This window comes from Medicago sativa, chromosome 6 (assembly GCF_051527215.1).
Source record: "Medicago sativa cultivar Bolivia chromosome 6, Bolivia_mono, whole genome shotgun sequence".
Lineage (NCBI taxonomy): Eukaryota > Viridiplantae > Streptophyta > Magnoliopsida > Fabales > Fabaceae > Medicago > Medicago sativa.
The window spans coordinates 86,075,749-86,094,989 of record NC_140754.1 but is presented as its reverse complement, the minus strand read 5'-3'; the positions used below and the strand labels follow the sequence as shown (position 1 = coordinate 86,094,989).

At 38.6% G+C, this 19,241-nt stretch overlaps 2 pseudogenes; one reads left to right on the top strand and one right to left on the bottom strand.

Moving 5' to 3' along the window:
- Positions 1–313: 313 nt before the first annotated feature.
- Positions 314–7,663, top strand: LOC146917725 (uncharacterized; annotated as a pseudogene).
- A 5,578-nt stretch (positions 7,664–13,241) lies between these two features.
- On the bottom strand, positions 13,242–18,974 carry LOC146917724 (uncharacterized; annotated as a pseudogene).
- Positions 18,975–19,241: the final 267 nt, after the last annotated feature.

The following is a 19,241-nucleotide window of genomic DNA, read 5'->3' as shown; positions in this document are numbered from 1 at the left end:
AGGGGGACAGGACTACTTCCGGTTTATGGAAGGAACCTGTATAATTGCATTGTGTCTTTCTTCTTTCTCTCTCTCTCTCTCTCTCTCTCTCTCTCTCTCTGTTTTTATCCGCTGCAAGTTAGTCCTGAAATTCACTTCAGAAGTAGAACTCTATCTGCTCCTGATCAGTGTTTTCAGCTTAGGAGAAAACGAAGAAAAAGCTAACACAATTCAACCCCCCTTCTTGTGTTTTTCTCACCTTCAATTGGTATCTAGAGCCTTGGTCTGTTGTCTTAACACTTAACAGTGTAACAGAAAAAGATCTGAGAAAAACATGTCTGGTGATACTTCCAGTTCTGGATCTAGGCACAACCATATTGTTCCATATGATTATGGTGACAACAAGAAATCTGACTTTGGAAAAATTCCTAAGTTCAATGGAGATCCTGAAGAATTTTCTTGGTGGAAAACCAACTTCTACAGCTATGTCATGGGTTTAGATGAAGAACTATGGGACATACTTGAAGATGGTGCTGGTGACTTGGTCCTTGATGAAGAAGGAGCTGCTGTTGATAGAAAGAAACATACTCCTGCTCAGAAGAAACTTTACAAGAAGCATCATACTATCAGAGGAGCACTTGTCACTGCCATACCTAAAGCAGAGTATATGAAGATGAGTGACAAATCCACTGCTAAGGCAATGTTTGCTTCTCTTTGTGCAAACTATGAAGGCAGCAAGAAGGTCAGAGAAGCAAAAGCTGTTATGCTTGTTTATCAGTATGAGTTGTTCAAGATGAAGGATGATGAAATTATTGAGGAGATGTACTCAAGGTTTCAAACCCTAGTCTCTGGATTACAAATACTGAAGAAGAGTTATGTTGCTTCTGATCATGTTAGCCAGATACTAAGAAGTTTGCCTGCTAGATGGAGACCTAAGGTTACTTCTATTAAGGAAGCTAAAGATTTAAACACTTTAAGTGTTGAAGATCATGTCAGCTCTCTCAAGGTTCATGAGATAAGTCTAAATGAACGTGAGCCTGCTAAGAAGAGTAAATATATTGCTCTACCATCTAAAGGGAAGTCATCAAAAGCTCTTAAAGTTATTGAATCTGAAGAAGAGTCACCTAATGGAGACTCTGATGAAGATCCTACTGAGAAGATGGCTATGCTTTCCAACAAGCTTGAATATCTGGCAAGGAAGAACAAGAAGTTTCTGAGTAAGAGAGGTGGCTACAAGAGCTCCAAGAAAGAAAATCAGAAGGGATGCTTCAACTGTAAGAAGCCTGGACATTTCATTGCTGATTGCCCTTATCTTCAGAAGGAGAAATCAAAGGATAAGTCAAAGAAATCAAGTTTCAACACAAGGAAATTCAGAAAGCAGATTAAGAAGAGTTTAATGACAACCTGGGAAGATTTAGATAGTGAATCTGGGTCTGAAAAAGGAAGAAGCTGGAGATGAAGCAAATGCAGCTATGGGGTTAGTGGCTACTGTAACTTCAGAAGCAGATCCTGACTCAGACTCTGAAGATGAAAATGAGGTATATTCTAAGATTCCCAGAGAAGAACTTATTGAGTCTCTTAACGAACTCCTTACACATTTTGAACTGAAAACCAATGGGTTGAAAGATTTAAAAGAAAAATATGTTGATTTAATGAAACAACAAGAATCAACTCTATTGGATCTGAAAGCTTCTGAAGGACTTAGAGGCTTTGACTTCATTTGTAAAACTTATGAAGAGAAGCTTAAGTATCTTTGTCAGAAGCTACAAGAAAAGTCTAATGGAAAGTCTTTAAGCAAACATGAAATTGCTCTTGAGGATTTTATTATGTCTAGTATTGACAGAAGCAAAGTTGCTTCAATGATTTATAGCATTTACAGAAACAATGGTAAAGGGATTGAATTTTTAGGAGGGAAACCTAATGAAATCAGTCTTAAAGCATGTTGTGAATGCATCAAGGAAGGATTGAAAACCTTCTTTGTACATGAAGGTGCTAAATTTGAAACTGTAGTTCAATCAGAACCCGAAGCTTCCAGCTCTAAGGCTAAGATTATTTCAAAGCCAAAGAACTCTAAGCCTAAGGCAATGATAAACTCTGATTCTAAGACCTTAAAGATCAAGATTCTGAAGAGATCAGAACCTGTTCCTCAGAGTCTGTTGAAACCTGAATCTGAGGTCCTGATGTCTAAGTTTCAGAAGGACAAAACAGTTGTTTCTCGTGGGGAGTCAAAACCAAAAGGTGTTAAACATAAGGTAATGATTAATTAGAAGCTACCAAACTTACAGCACAAGGTAGAAGAAGTGAAGAGTAAAACTTCTAGTACTAACCTGAAAGGACCCATAAAACAATGAGTACCTAAATATGAAATTGTCAATGCTACAGATATGTCTAAGAGCAAAGGAAAAGAAAAAATCATGGTACCTAGACAGTGGTTACTCAAGGCATATGACAGGAGAGAAGTCTATATTTCTCACCCTCACAATGAAAGAAGGAGGAAATGTGATGTTTGGAGGCAACCAGTCTGACAAGATCATTGGTACAGGAACTATTGGTAACTCCTCTATCTCAATTAATAATGTGTGGTTGGTAGATGGTCTTGAACATAACCTTTTGAGTATCAGTCAGTTTTGTGACAATGGTTATGATGTGATGTTTGAAAAGACCAACTGTACAATAATCAACAAAGATAATAAGTCCATAATATTCAAGGGAAAAAGGATGGGGAATGTCTATAAAATTAATTTCTCTGAACTGGTTGACCAGAAGGTAATTTGTCTTCTGTCAGTGAATGATAAGAAATGCATGTGGCACAGAAGTTTGGGACATGCTAACTGGAGATTAATCTCTAAGCTTAGTAAGTTACAACTTGTTAAAGGCCTACCAGACATTGACTATCATTCAGATGCAATTTGTGGTGCATGCCAGAAAGGGAAAATTTTAAAACCATCTTTTAAAACAAAAGACATTGTCTCAACCTCTAGACCCTTAGAACTACTTCATATTGATTTATTTAGACCAGTTAGCACTGCATACTTATATGAAAGTAAATATGGATTAGTTATTGTTGATGATTACAGCAGATGGACTTGGGCAAAATTCCTGAAAAGTAAGGATAATGCTTATGATGTATTTAGTAACTTCTGCACTCAAATACAGTCTGAAAAAGAAATGAAGATTTTAAAAGTAAGAAGTGATCATGATGGAGAGTTTGAAAATGAGCCATTTGAAATTTTTTGTAAAAAACTTGGAATTGTCCATGAATTCTCTTCTCCTAGAACTCCACAACAAAATGGGGTTGTAGAGAGAAAGAATAGAACTTTACAAGAAATGGCTAGAACCATGATTCATGAAAACAATTTGGCTAAACATTTCTGGGCAGAAGCAGTGAATACAACATGTTATGTCCAAAATAGAATCTATATCAGACCTATCTTGGAGAAAACAACATATGAACTCTTTAAGGGAAGAAGACCCAATATCTCTTACTTTTATCAATTTAGATGTACATGTTACATTCTAAATAACAAGCTCTACCTAAAAAAATTTGATGCCAAGGTCCAAAGAGGAATCTTTTTAGGTTAATCTGAAAGGTCAAAGGCATACAGAGTGTATAATTCAGAAACACTTTGTGTTGAAGAATCAATGCACATTAAATTTGATGACAAAGAGCCTGGAAGTAAAACTCTAGAGAAAGATGAAAGTTTTGCAGATATACAGGTTCTTGAAGAAACTCCAGAACCTGATCAGATAGCTGAATATGAAGAGAGTCCAGAAGCACAAGATGAAGTTGCTTCTGATGAATATGAACCAACCTCAGAAGCACAAGATGAAGTTGCTTCTGATGAAGCTCAAGACGGCTCTCAGCAAGCTACTTAATCCAAGAACACATTCAAGTACAAGTCTTCACATCCTGAAGATCAAATCATTGGAAACAAAGAAAGTCCTAGAAGAACAAGATCATACTTCAGACAATAAGAGTCTATGATAGGACTGTTATCAGTGATTGAACCTGCTACAGTTGATGAAGCACTTTCAGATGATGGATGGATACTAGCTATGCAGGAAGAGCTTAATCAGTTTCAAAGAAATGATGTGTGGGATCTGGTACCCAAACCTCAACATAAGAACATTATTGGAACAAAATGGGTATTCAGAAACAAGTTGAATGAACAAGGTGAAGTAGTCAGAAACAAAGCAAGACTTGTTGCACACGGTTACAGTCAACAAGAAGACATTGATTATACTGAAACATTTGCTCCAGTTGCAAGATTGGAAGCAATCAGGTTACTTTTATCCTATGCAGTAAATCATGGCATAATATTATATCAAATGGATGTCAAGAGTGCATTTCTTAATGTAGTCATTGAAGAAGAAGTGTTTGTGAAGCAACCTCCTGGTTTTGATGATCTTAAGCATCCTGACCATGTTTATAAACTTAAGAAATCACTATATGGCTTGAAACAAGCTCCCAGAGCTTGGTATGATAGACTAAGTAATTTCTTGATAGAAAATGATTTTAAAAGAGGTCAGGTTGACACAACACTCTTCAGGAGGACTGTTGAGAAATACATTCTTGTTGTGCAGATATATGTTGATGATATAATATTTGGTTCTACTAATGCATCTCTTTGCAATGAATTTTCTAAGTTAATGCAGGATGAATTTAAAATGAGCATGATTGGAGAGTTGAAGTTCTTCCTTGGAATTCAAATCAATCAAAGCAAAGATGGAGTATATGTTCATCAAACAAAGTATACTAAGGAGCTTCTGAAGAAGTTCAAGCTGGAAGATTGTAAATTGATGAACACTCCAATGTATCCAACCTGCACCTTAAGCAAAGAAGATACTAGAACAAAAGTAAACCAGAAGCTGTATAGAGGTATGATTGTGATGGGTATTTGAGTATTGACGTCATTGTTGCTAAAACAAATATTCATGTTTGTGGCATTTCTGTAAGATGTTGGATACGATGTTCCAACATCCTGGCACGGTTCAGTGTGCCTGGTTTTATGCCTATTTGTACGCGCGCCTTTTCTTATTAAGGAAACCTCGTTTTTCATATCTTGGTGGCTAAGCAACGCGCATATCTGTACAGAATCAGATTGTTTGTGATTTCCTAAGATTGTGTTATTTAATTAGGAAAGTTTTGGAGGTGATCAGGATGTTCCTAATTATGTGCCTACATATTAGGAGTTTCCTTTTCTGGTTCTGTTGTTCGTGAAATGGATCACCAAATTGTTCTGAAGTCCAACAAGTTGTTCTGACCAGTATTGCCTCAGTATATATAGAAGACTACAAGACCTAATTCACCATCGAAGCCGCCGCACTAAAAATGTAGATTTTTAGGGTTGAGTCTTTGTGTGTTCTACTCTTGTATCTGTCGATGCAAGTTTAGTTCTGATTATTTGTGAGCCTTTCGTGTATCTTCTTGATGCATGTTTAGGACTGTTCTTTGAGTTGTATTTTGTTCACTCCTCTGAAGCTTTTAAGCAAAGAGGTAGGTAGATTGTGTACTACACCGAAGTTGTGAAACAAGGTGTTAGTTGTTGTGCTTTGAAGGTAATTTCACATTTTGATAGAGTCTGTAATCTGAGAATCACAGAGGATGTGATCTGTTGTAAGGGAGTGAGATGGGATCTCAGATCTAGGAGTTCCTATGTTGAAGTCTAGATGGGTAGGTCCTAGGTCATATAGTGCAAATGTGGTTTGCTGAGAGCTATTGAATATGGACTACACTAGTGGATTTCCTTCCTGGCTTGGTAGCCCCCAGATGTAGGTGAGTTGTGCTGAACTTGGTTAACAAACTCTCTGTGCCGTTTATTTTCCTGTCGTTTATTTTGATGTTTGTTTATGCTTACTGCTAGTATGATGTTGGAACATTAAACAGAATATCTGCCTTCTGCGCATCTGGAATTAAAAACAACTTCTAACTATTGCGCTATAATTCAACATCTGTTATATTTGTCTTGATCTGTCTGTTTTCTCCTAGCTCGATGTTAAAACATCTTACTCTACATTATGTTCGTATCTAATGTTGAAACATCGTATAAAACATTTGAAAGCTAGCCTGCCAGAATTTCAATTGGTATCAGAGCAGGCACCCGACCTGCTACTGGGTGAGCTCCAGGGAAGATAAATTCTGGACTCATGGACAGATTCAAGGAAGGAGGTAATTGAGTTGTTTATTATTTATATATGCCTATTAAAGGGGAGTATTACCTGAGAGGGAGCATTATTTTTAACTAGTCTGATGATGTCATGATGCTAGTTTATGTGATTAATGTATGGATAGATGTGGGTCTGTTATGTTTTTGTTGTACTGATGTCTTACCAGATGTTCTGACATCCTATTGTGAGAATTTATTTTTCTCTGAAGTTGGTTGTTTGTGGGAGTTTATTTCTCCCTTGATTTTTCTATGAGGCTGTGTTTCTATCTCTATTCTATTGTATATGCCTCTGATATTCTTGGAAATGTTCCAGCTTGTCCAACTATGCATTACTATTATTTTTGAAGATGTTCTTTTGAGGTAATGCTGAAGTTTGTTACTTTCTTTCCAGATGAATTCTTGTGTTTAAATGAAAGAAGGTATGATTGTATCCCACTAGTTTGTCTATATGATCTCATATTGTTCTATTCAAGAAATAATCAAATCTCTTTGTCTGTGAGAATCATTTTGGTGTGTCCCAATCTACTGCTGGATCTGAGTACTCAGAAGCTGGTGGCAATTGTTCTAACCGTGTGTGGATGAAGGAAATGTTAAAGAGTATAATGTTGAACAAGATGCTCCAACACTGTGTTGTGTCAATTTGAGTACATTTGATATTCTCAAGAATACTGTGCTGAATAGTGGGATGCTGGCACTGGAAAGAAAGCTGGTGAAGGAGTTTCTGATGTATATCTCTCATGTTTGTGACTATCCTCTTAGCAATAAGTATCTTAAAGTCTATGTTAGAGGAGAATGTGTCAACTTCTCTCTGAACACCATCAACAAGGTTCTTGGGGTTGGAGAGATCAAGATGCCTGAGCTAGAGGTGACGATTAATCAGGTGTGAAGGAAGATCACTGCCAATCAGATCATAATGTGGCCTAAGAAGGTAAAGATTTTCTCTGGCAAATTGTCTGGGAAATATGCTATTCTCAACAGGATTGTTGCAGCCAACTGGTTCCCTACCACTCATTCCTCTTATATTGCCACATGGTTGGGTAAGTTTATTCTAAGGCTAAAATGAATTTTGATACTTATATATGTGAACAAACTGTTAAGCATGCTGCTGTTAAATCCCCCATAGCTTTTCTACCTTGTTGAGTAGTATTATCTTAGACCAGCACCCTAGTATTAAGACTGCCAATGTTATTGCTGAGAAGAGGGAATCTCCTCTCATGTTGCACTATAAGTTGGTTGGTGCGGATTATGTTCCAGACATTGTTAGAACATCTGGAAGTGTTCCTGTTACATGTCTGATATCTTCTGGAGGTAGATTGTTGGAAGTATTCTGTTCTGTCATTTCTGCATCTATTTTGCTTGGTGGTATTCTATTTGATGCATTCTCGAACAGTCTTGTTTTTCCTAATGCTGAGTTGATGTGCTCGAGGAGGTTGAAACATCTCATCTGTCTAAGTTTTTTGTTTCTCCTCTTGAAGTTATCTTGTAGCATGTCTGTTTTCGCTACGGGAAGGTGTTAGGCACCCATAACGACTATAGTATCCTATAGGAACCATCTTTATGTTCTACGCGCGCGCTTTATTTTTAAATGCTATTTGAAAAGTGTTTATTTAAACCTAAGAGTTTACTAAGTGAAGAATTGGAGAGAGAAGAATGTTTGATTTTTTTGTTTTATTTGAATTGAAGGAATATTGGTTCCTTGCCTACGTACCCTTTTAAGGGATCAAATCCACTGTAGTTCTCTTCCAAAAAATGTTTTTGTTTTTGTTGGTTGATTTTAAGTTTGAAAATTGGAATTTTGAAGAATGGAGATTGAGAGGCCTTAAAGGCATGAGATTTAAGAAAAAAGTGAGGTTTGATTAGTTATTTTGAAAAAAAGGTCATCTATGATTAATTTTCATTGAAATTTGATTAAGAAAATAAAGAGAAAATGCAAAGGAGTTTTGACTCCTATATTTTTTGAAAAAAGGTTTTCAAGTGATGTTGTTCAAGGTTTTTTGGAAAATTGATTTTTCTAAGTGTAAGTCCTAAGCATTCATCTAAACATTCAATCCTAAACATACATCTAAACATGCATATCCTAGCCATACATCTAGAGTATCTAGGTGATGTGTGTGCATGTGTCGGTGCTTGTGTCGGTGTACATCATTAGAGTCCATTGTCCTTTACATCATTGGCCTAAATACATGCTATGGTCTTGCAAGAAATTAAAATATAAAGGAAATTACAAAATTCCTAGGTCTTTACATACTAAGTCTTTGCATGAAAGTTAAAGTGTATGATAATAAGGACTAAGAGTATAAGATGGAGGATGAAATGCTTATGGAGTGCATGAAACATGAAGTAAAATGGTTAGTAATCAAAAAGCATAATAGCATGAAAATTATAAGCAAGAGAAACACTAAAAAACTTGGCAAAAAAAGTAATGAAATCCCTAACCTAAGAGTGGCAAGATATACCCTAAATTTGCCATAACATCAAGGCAAGGATATGACTTATGATCCCCCCATATCATGGCAATTTTCAAAGGTGTTATTTCAGCCATAACATGAGAATCACAAAGAAGTATCAAGCCAAGAGTTATGACATATTCGTAGGCATGTTTTTACACTTATTTCCACACTAGGATATTCACATAACTTGTAAAACAAGAAACTAACATTTAAACCCACAACACAATGGAAACAAGCACATGTTCAGAGGCAAGAATATCAAGCAATCATATGTCAAGTATCCATGCCACTTAGCAAAGTATCATGACCAAAATATAGCAAGATTTCACAAAAGTTTTAGCAATAACAAGAAATATCACACATATATTTTTCAGGTTTTAAAATGTAACAACATCACAAAAATATCAAGAAAAATGGCAAAAACATATAGAAACATTTTTTAGAATTTTATTATGAATTTTGAATGTAACAAAGGTGTAATTAATAAGAAACAGTGTGGAAATAGTAAAAAAACACAAGAAACGAACACAGCAAGGAAACTAGGCCCAAGTCCAAAGTTACAGATGGACCATGGACTATCCAAATGCCTCAGAGGCGTTGGATTGATCCAAGTCCATCAAAACCCTAGATCTGAGGGCTGAGAGTGCATAGCGCATGGTAACTAGGTTCAGGTACACCTAAACAAACAATCTCATGCGTACACATCATCACAAAATTGATCTGACGGTGGAAAAGGGGTAAGGCAAGGGTTTGGGGGTGAACCAGACTGGTTCAGATGAACCGGTTCGGTTCACTCCCCTATAAAAGCATGAGGACCGGTCTAACATTCATTCTTCACTTCCCTTTCTCTCTCTACGTTACAAACTTCTCTCCCTTCTCTCTAGACTTCTGATCATCTTCTCCGGCGGGTTTCACCGCCGCCGGTGAAGATTCCGATGCCGGAAACCTAACCGTCACTCAAAACTCTACGATCTAAAGCTTTTCACCGTTTATTTTTCATTCTAAACACGAATCAAACACCAAAAATCAGAAAAGAAGCCTAGATCTATGTAGATCAGAACTTAATCTTTACGGTTTTTAGGTTTTTGAATCTTTTCGAAGCTTTCTTGAAAGTAAACCCTAATCTGACCTATTTTCTACGCTGATTATGGATTTGAACTCTGATCTTGCAAATAAACGGTGAATCTTCATGGATTTACATTTTTAGGGTTTCGGTTCAAACTTTTTTCGAATCTTTTCAAAATTCTTCTTCGATTCACCGTTTATTCTCTCTCGTGAATCTTCATTGAGCTTTTGCGATGAAAAACGAGGAAGTTTTTGATGAATACCTGGTTTTAATAGGAGATTTCGAACAACCAGATCCTTGCAAGCTTCTGGTAAGTTTTGGACCGAAAATAAATCGGTATTCTTCTCTCTTTCTCCTTCACTGGTTCAGAACTTGCTTCGATTCTCTCTTCTTCTCACTTCTCTCACTGTGATCGCACGAATTCTTCGAATTTGTGCTTGAATTGCAGTGGCTAGAGTTCAATGATGATGATTCAGATTCGAATCTCTGAGAACTCTCACCAATTCGTTGGAATTGTGTTGAATTTGTGGTTCTGGAAACTTAGGGTTTGATGAATTAGGGATGAATGTTCTTGGTGTTCTTGAAAAACGGTTACGGTTTTGATCTTTGATTCTGGAGAGAGAATTGTGGAATGGTGTTTGTGATGATTTGGCACGTTGTGATTGATTCTGTTGCTGTGCATTGATGAGTTGGCTATTTATAGGCTGCCATGTGTGATGTTGGACCAATGCCTTGCTGACATGTGGATTTGGACTGAGACTGGCTCGGCCTTGCTGAGTTTGGAACTTTGAGGACCTTTTTGCAATTTTAAAATTTTTAGGGACTAATCTGCAATTTGAAAAAGGACTGGACTGCAAACTGTTTAAGGCTGAAGGACTTAATTGCAATTGACCTAAAAAGACTAAAAAATAAAAGTTTGACCTAAAAGGACTAAAATTTAAATTGAAAAAAAAACTTTAAAAGAAATAAAAATGGAAAAGGACTAAAGTGCAATTTTTAGAAACTTTTAGGACAAAAATGAAAAAATAAAATAAAATTGAATTAAAACTGGTAAATGGAAAATAACGTAAAGTGAAACGATTAAAAATAACAAAACGGACTAAAATGAACCAAACTAATAAATGAGGTACTTTAAAGTAACCTCTCTCTGTCAAAATTTTGTGTGAAATGACCAAAATGCCCCTAGGGACTAAAATGACTCAAACTGTCTCAGATGCAATTTCTGAAATGGATTTTTACCAGGGAATTAAAGCAAGGGCTTATACAAACTAAATGAAAAGACTCAGAGACAAGTTTTAGGGATTAAACAGAGTTTTAACACAGGAAATGACTAAAATGCCCCTAGGGGCTAAACTGACTCAAATGACTTCAAATGCAACTTTTTTGAAATAGATTTTAACATGAAATTGAAATAAGGACTTAAACAAACCAATTGACAGGGCTCAAACAAATTTCAAGGACTAAAATGGATTTGAATGCAGGAAATGACTAAAATACCCTTCTCCATGAATTTTGCAAATAATATTGAAATAAAGTGCAGAGAAAGATGCAATTGATCAGAGACAAATTCAAATGACTTGAAATGCAAGAAAAGAATTGAGCTAGTATTTTTAGGTCCAAAATTAGGGTGTAACAGCTGCCCCTATTTAAGTTTCGTTGTCCGGAGGGTCAAGAGACGTAGTCTTTGATTTGACGGGACAAAGATACTTAAATATTAACATTTGCACTGTTTTTGGACGTAAAAATAGGCTCTCAGATTTTCAAAAACATGAATGCCATGCAACATTTTGATTATGAATGGAAGACAAACAACTGGAGTCTACAGAGCATGCCATATCACTGGGGGATCCAGGTAGACATTGACAGGGTAGACAAACCAAGAGACAAAAGATAGGTACAAGCTGTTCTTTGGATCGAACTAGCCACTTGACCATGTAATTCAAATAGAAGGTGAGCACAAGCTGTTCTTTGGATCGAACTTGTTGCTTGACTTTGAATAGAGATACAAGACAGGTACAAGCTGCTCTTTGGATCGAACTTGGCACTTGACCGGAGACGTAGACATATAGGAAGATACAAGCTGTTCTTTGGATCGAACTTGTCGCTTGATTGAAGATACAAACAGATAGGCAGATACAAAATGTTCTTTGGATCGAACTGGCTGTTTGACTGGAGATATAGACAAAAGGGTAGATACAAGCTGTTCCTTGGATTGAACTCGCCTCTTGATCAACACCACATCATGTAGGTGGGTGCAAACTGTTCTTTGGATCGAACTTGTCGTTTGACCGATAACAAAGCATAGGCTGGGTACAAACTGTTCTTTGGATCGAACTTGTTGTTTGTCCTGGAATATAGGGATATAAGCAGGCACAAGCTGTTCTTTGGGTCGAACCAGCCACTTGACCAGTAACAAGACATATAGCAAGATACAAGTTGGAGGTTTGATTTGAAAAGATACAAATTGAGGGTAAGTTGATATTGACTTGAAAGATAGACAAGACCATTATTGTTGGCCCAAAAGCAAATTGAGAGTGAATTGACATTGATCTGAATTGAATTGAAAGTTGATATTGGAAAAGACATTGAAGGCTGAGAATAATCAGAGACATAGACATTGAATTGAGAGTTGAAATTGAATTGAATTGGAAATTGAGATTTGAGTTGAATCGGAAATTGAAATTGAGTTGAATTGAAATTGAGATTGAGTTGAATTGAATTTGAGATTTGAAATGAATTGAAATTGAGGTTTGAGAGTTGAGATTGAATTGAATTGGAATTGAGATTGAATTGAAATTGAGATTGGAATGAATTGAAATCGAGTTGAATTGGAGATTTGAAATTGAGTTTGAATTGAATCGGGATTTGAAAGTTAAGATTGGAAATGCAACATGTATGGTATAACAAGATCATCAAATGTATGAGCACATAAATGCATGGTTGTGCATGTATGAATGCTTGGAAATGCATGATTGGGGTTTGTAATTTGGCAGAGAAGTTTCACAGAGATAGACAAAACATTGGAAGATTGGGCACGTAGTGGCTCGTGCTATAACATATACACATGTAAATCCTCTTTGGAGAGACCGTCGTCGAGAGACGTATCAATACCATGGCTGAGGGCAATATATCACATCACATATACAAAACTTGCAGAAGAGGGCACCTTGGAAAATTCTTTGATACAGGTCGCCGTTGCTAGGCATGTCAGTGCTGGGTAAACATTGGATGTTCACATCTGTGGTCAATGCTTTTATATCACTTTCATTCTTCATTTTCATTTTCAATCCCATTTTTGCCTGAACCGCCCTTTCGGGTTTTCGATTCACCGGGAACTAAATTCTTTTCACTGCCCCATTTTTGCCTGAATTGCCTTCATAGGTTGTCAATCAGCGGGGTGCTCATTTTTTGCCTAAGCCGCCCTTTCGGGTTTTCGACTTAGCGAGCTTTTCATTTTCATTTTTCTTTTCTTTCATTCTGTTTTTTCATTCTTGCCATTGACCACAGATCATCCTGGGTAGTAACCTGCTCGTAATATGTATTGAAATAGACATTGATAGACATTTATTCATGCATGATTCACTGAAATGTATCCTGTTGCTCAGGTTTGCTTTCAAAATAGACAGAAAAAAGATTTTTTAATTTTTCAAAAATGTTTGTTTCAGACTTTGACATTATCAAATAGAAAGAAAATATTTTGTATATAGCATTGAAAGTGGAAAGAAAAGTAGAGTTTCAAACAAAAGCACAGGATCAAATTGATGTAGAAGAGTGAAAGTCAGCCAAAGGCATAACTCCACGGATTTACAAAGCTTGGAAAATGGTAATTTTATTGGTTGGTGGTACATTGAACACGATGACCGCTACATTTCATAGAAATTTTGAATTCACAAGTACAGAAGCTTCTGATGAAGATGATCATTGACAGTTGCAGATGCCCCAAGGGGTGATGGTGATTTGCCAGATATAGTTACTTGTCTTTTATTGTCAACCTCATTTTTGCATGAACCGCCCTTTCGGGTTTTCGGCTCATCGAGGCACTCATTTTTGCCTTAGTTGCGTACAATCTCTGCGAGCTTTTTCATATTCATTTTTTTTGTCCCTAACTTTTGCCTGGATCGCCCTTTCGGGTTTTCGATCCACCGGGAAGCACATTTTTGCCTAGGCCGCCCCTTCGGGTTTTCGACCTACCACGCTGTTCTTTTCTTTTTTGACAAAGTATTTCTTGACTATATCGGTATTGACAGGATTCGGAAGTTCAGCACCATCCATGTGTGTAAGAATCAGAGCACCACCAGAGAAAGCCTTTTTGACAACATAAGGACCTTCATAGTTAGGTGTCCACTTGCCCTTGGGTCGGGTTGCTGGCTTATCCTTCTTTTCAAAACAAGTTCGCCTTCCTTGAATTCTCGAGGTCGGACTTTCTTGTCAAAAGCATTTTTCATTCGCACCTGATACAACTGTCCATAAGCCATAGCATCCATGCGTTTCTCTTCAATCAAATTCAACTGATCGTACCGACTTTGACACCATTCAGCCTCAGTCAATTTTGCTTCCATGATCACTCGAAGAGATGGAGTCTCCACTTCTAGAGGGAGAACTGCTTCCATGCCATATACAAGAGAGAAAGGAGTGGCCCCGGTTGAACTGCGCACCGTAGTACGGTAACCATGCAAGGCAAAAGGTAGCATCTCATGCCAGTCTTTGTAAATGGTGACCATCTTCTGAACAATCTTCTTGATGTTCTTGTTAGCGGCCTCAACTGCACCATTCATCTGAGGTCTGTAAGGAGAAGAGTTATGATGTTCAATTTTGAATTCTTCGCATAAAGCTTGCATCATGCTATTGTTCAGATTGGAACCATTGTCAGTGATGATCTTTTTGAGAACACCATATCGACAGATGATGTTATTCTTGATAAACTTGACAACCACTTGCTTGGTCACATTTGCATAAGAAGCATCTTCAACCCACTTGGTGAAATAGTCAATCGCCACTAGAATAAAACTATGTCCATTGGAAGCCTTGGGCTCAATTCTTCCGATCATGTCGATGCCCCACATAGAGAAAGGCCATGGGGAAGAGATGACATTGAGAGAGTGTGGAGGCACATGAATTTTGTCTGCATAGATTTGACATTTGTGGCATCTCTTGGCATATCTGTAGCAGTCACGCTTCATAGTTATCCAGTAATAGCCGGCTCTTAACAGTTTTCTTGACATGGTATGGCCCGTAGCATGGGTCCCAAAAGTACCGTCATGTACATCATGCATCAATTTCTCGGCTTCTCGTTCATCAACACATCTTAGCAAGACCATGTCGTAGTTCCTCTTGTATAGGATTTCTTCGTCCAGAAAGAATCTACTAGCCCATCTCCTCAGGGTCTTTTTGTCCCTATTGGAGGCACCAGGTGGACATTCACGATTCTGCAAGAATTGTTTGATGTTTTAATGCCAAGGATTTTTATCATTCACATCTTTATCAGCCTGATCTGGCATATTTTCAATAGTAAACACATGAGCGGGTCTGTCAAGACGCTGCACTTTGATTACAGGCACGTCATTCCAGTGATTCACACGAAACATGGAAGACAAAGTAGCTAGAGCATCAGCCATTTGGTTCTTACCCCGAGGGATATGGTGCAGCTCAACCTTGGTAAAGTATATCAACAGACGTCTTGCATAGTCACGGTATGGGATCAACTTCTCATGATGGGTCTCCCATTCACCCTTTATCTGATTAATGACAAGTGCAGAATCTCCATAGATGTCAAGGTGCTTAATTATCAGGTCAATGGCTTCTTCAATGCCCAAGATGCATGCTTCATATTCAGCTATGTTGTTTGTGCATTCAAAAGTTATTCGAGCGGTGAAAGGAATGTGATGCCCTTGCGGGGTTACAATAATGGCCCCGATTCCTTTACCATAAGCATTGACAGCACCATCAAAGACTAATCCCCACTTGCTATTGGGATCTGGCCCTTCATTGATCAATGGTTCTTCACAGTCTTTTGCTTTCAGATACATGATCTCTTCATCAGGGAAATCAAACTTAATCGGCTGATGATCATCAAGAGGTTGACAAGCAAGATGCTCAGCGAGGATGCTTCCTTTGATTGCTTTCTGAGCTTTGTACACAATATCATATTCAGACAACAGCATCTGCCAACGTGCAACCTTTCCAGTAACAGCAGGCTTCTCAAAGATGTACTTGATCGGATCCATTCGGGATATCATCCAAGTTGTATGATTCACCATATAATGACGCAGGCGTTTGGCAGCCCAAGCTAAAGCACAACAAGTCTTTTCAAGCATTGTATACTGAGTCTCACAGTCGGTGAACTTCTTGCTCAGATAGTAGATAGCATGTTCTTTCTTTCCAGTCTCGTCTTGCTGACCGAGGACACAGCCCACGGACTCATCTAACACTGACAGATACATAATCAAAGGCCTTCCTTCCACTGGCGGGACAAGGATAGGTGGTTCCAACAGGTATTCTTTAATGCTATCAAAAGCTTCCTGGCATTCATCATTCCATACAATAGGCTGATTCTTTCTGAGCAATTTGAAAATTGGACCACAAGTAGTAGTCATGTGAGATATAAATCTTGAAATGTAATTCAGGCGTCCGAGGAAACCCCTGACCTGCTTTTCAGTTTGAGGGGCCGGCATCTCTCTGATGGCTCGGACTTTGTCGGGATCAACTTCAATGCCTCTTTGGCTGACAATGAAGCCTAGCAACTTTCCAGATCTTAACCCAAATGTACATTTGTTAGGATTCAACCGCAACTTGTACTTTCTCAATCTTTCAAACATCTTTTTCAAATACACAACGTGCTGTTCTTCATCACTTGATTTCACAATCATGTCATCAACATATACTTCAATTTCTTTGTGAATCATATCATGAAACAGAGTGGTCATACCTCTTTGATAGGTAGCACCATCATTTATCAAGCCGAATGGCATCACCTTATAACAGAATGTTCCCCACGGAGTGATGAAGGACGTTTTTTCTCTATCTTCAGGTGACATCCGTATCTGGTTGTAACTTGAGAAACCATCCATAAAGGAGAACACTTTGGACTGAGCAGTACTGTCAACAAGCACATCAATATGCGGCAATGGAAAGTTATCTTTTGGGCTAGCTTTATTCAAGTCTCTGTAATCAACACACATTCGAACTTTCCCATCTTTCTTTGGTACTGGGACAATGTTAGCAATCCACTCAGGATATTCAGCTGTCATGAGGAAACCCGCATCAATTTGCTTTTGCACCTCAGCCTTGATCTTAAGACCCATGTCTGGACGAGACCTTCTCAATTTCTGTTTGACAGGAGGGCATTCGGGTCTTGTCGGTATCCAATGTTCCACAATCTTGGGATCTAGACCCGGCATATCTTCATAGGACTATGCAAAGACATCTGGATAGTCATGGAGAAGCTGAGTGATCTTCTTTTTCACCTCTGGCTCAAGTGCAGCACCAATCTTGATCTCTCGCTTGTTATCTTCAGTACCCAGGTTGATAAGCTCAATCTCTTCCTGGTGAGGCTGAATGGCTCTTCTTTCTTGCTCAAGCAGTCGAGTGATCTCATATGGTATCTCTTCATCATTGTCCTCATCTTCAGCTTCATATACAGGGAATTCAAAATTTGGAGGAACCATAGGGTCACTGTGTTCAACGGGTTTATTATGGTTCAATCTGCATAATATGATTGGGATGATTTTAGAAAAAGTTTTTCATGCAGATTTTTGAAATTAATAAGAAAATACAGATGTTTTGGTTTTTTCTGGCATTACCATTATTTCCAAGAAAAAGACACTAAAAGTAAAAAACAAAAGTCGTGGAAAAAACGACGATTTTTATTGATAACGGCGTAGGTGGAGGCTTGCCTGGTCTGGTGACACAATGCCCTTTAGCAAGTAAAGTTGGGAGTAATTCAGCATATCGCATGGGTATTGGTGGAAAATGGGTCCTGGGTCGAGGACCCTGTTGTTGCTGTTGTGGAGCAGGAGGCTGCTGTTGTACTTGCTGAGCAACGGCATTAACGGGTGCTGGTGGTTGACCCGGGGGCAGAGGATATTGCTGATAGAATGGCGGGAAGAAAGGATGTTGAGAGTACTGCATGTATTGATAGGGCAAAGGTAACTGAGTAGCATTAACAGGAGCTGTAGACTGGTTACCAGATACCATCCCTACTTCAGATTCTTTCCTCTTATGATGGCCATTGCCATACTTCTTTGGCGCACTAGCTGAGGACTCACCCTTTTCAAAGACAATAATACCTTCTCTGACAGCCTCCTCTAGACGAGTTCCCATAGTAACCATGTCGGAGAAGTTGTTTGGTGCCGAGACTATCATTCTTTCCTTATATTCCTTCTTCAGAGTCTTCAGGAATGTCTGTGTCAGCTCTTCCTCATCAAGCCGAGGAGAAACACGGGCAGCTGCCCCTCTCCACCTCTGAGCATATTCACGGAAGGTTTCATCTGTCCTCTGAGAAAAAGACTTAAGAGAGTCCCTATTCGGCTTCAGACGGGTATTGAACTCATAATGACTTTCAAAAGCAGCAGCGAGTTCTTCAAAAGTATGGATATTGTCTTTACTCAAACTAGTGTACCAGTCTGCCGCATCTTCTGCCAGGCTATCCTGGAAACAGTGTATCATCAGGGCATCTTTATCTGCATAGTTGGCCATCTTTCAGACGTACCGGATGACATGGTTTTGTGGACAAGAAGATCCATTGTACTTATCGAAATCCGGCACTTTGAACTTCTTAGGTACCTCAAACTGGGATACCAGGCATAGATCACGAGCCTTAGCAGAAACACCGCTACCACGGCTAGCTTTAACCTCACGAAGCTCTCCAGCCAGTTCTCTCAACTGTTCTCTCATAGCTTCCACTACAGGATCTTGTCCACGCGGAGTGTCAATATCAATCACCTGAGGCACAGTGTGTACCACAGGTTCGGTAACAACAGTAGTCACTTGAGGCATATAAGTATTTGTAGGAACAAAAGTTGTTGTAGGAATAGGTCCTTGATTGGCAACACCAGAGATACCGGCTGCAGTGTTAGGAGCAAAGAAAGGGGGGAGTCCATAGGGACGCCCATTGGGCATCACAAACCGAGCATCAGAAGCCACAGTAGCCAGGGGGATAGAGGGAATCCCTTCAGTAGAAGCTGGAACAGAGGTGGCTGGTTGTTCTTGCGCAGCCATCAGAATAGACATAGTGTCATGGGCCTTAGCCAAGTCTTCTTTCATAGCGGCCAATTCGGCGCGGAGCTGAGCATTCTCTTCTTCAAAGTTAGCCATATTCCGTCTCTTGTACAACCTTGTGTGATGAACTCTATCTGGTTGGTGAATCTTGCGAGCACGAGCCACTTTTCAGACTGCGGCGGAAAAACCAGGAGGCAATGAGCACGAGGGAAGTTTTTTTGTGACCAATGAATGCACATGATGCATGAAATGTGTAAATGCATATGTAAAAAGACTCTTTTTATGTTATCGAAGGGTTTTAGACAAATTAGAAATTTTGTAAACATTACTAAACAGCTGAAATATTAGCACTAGAGGAAACGT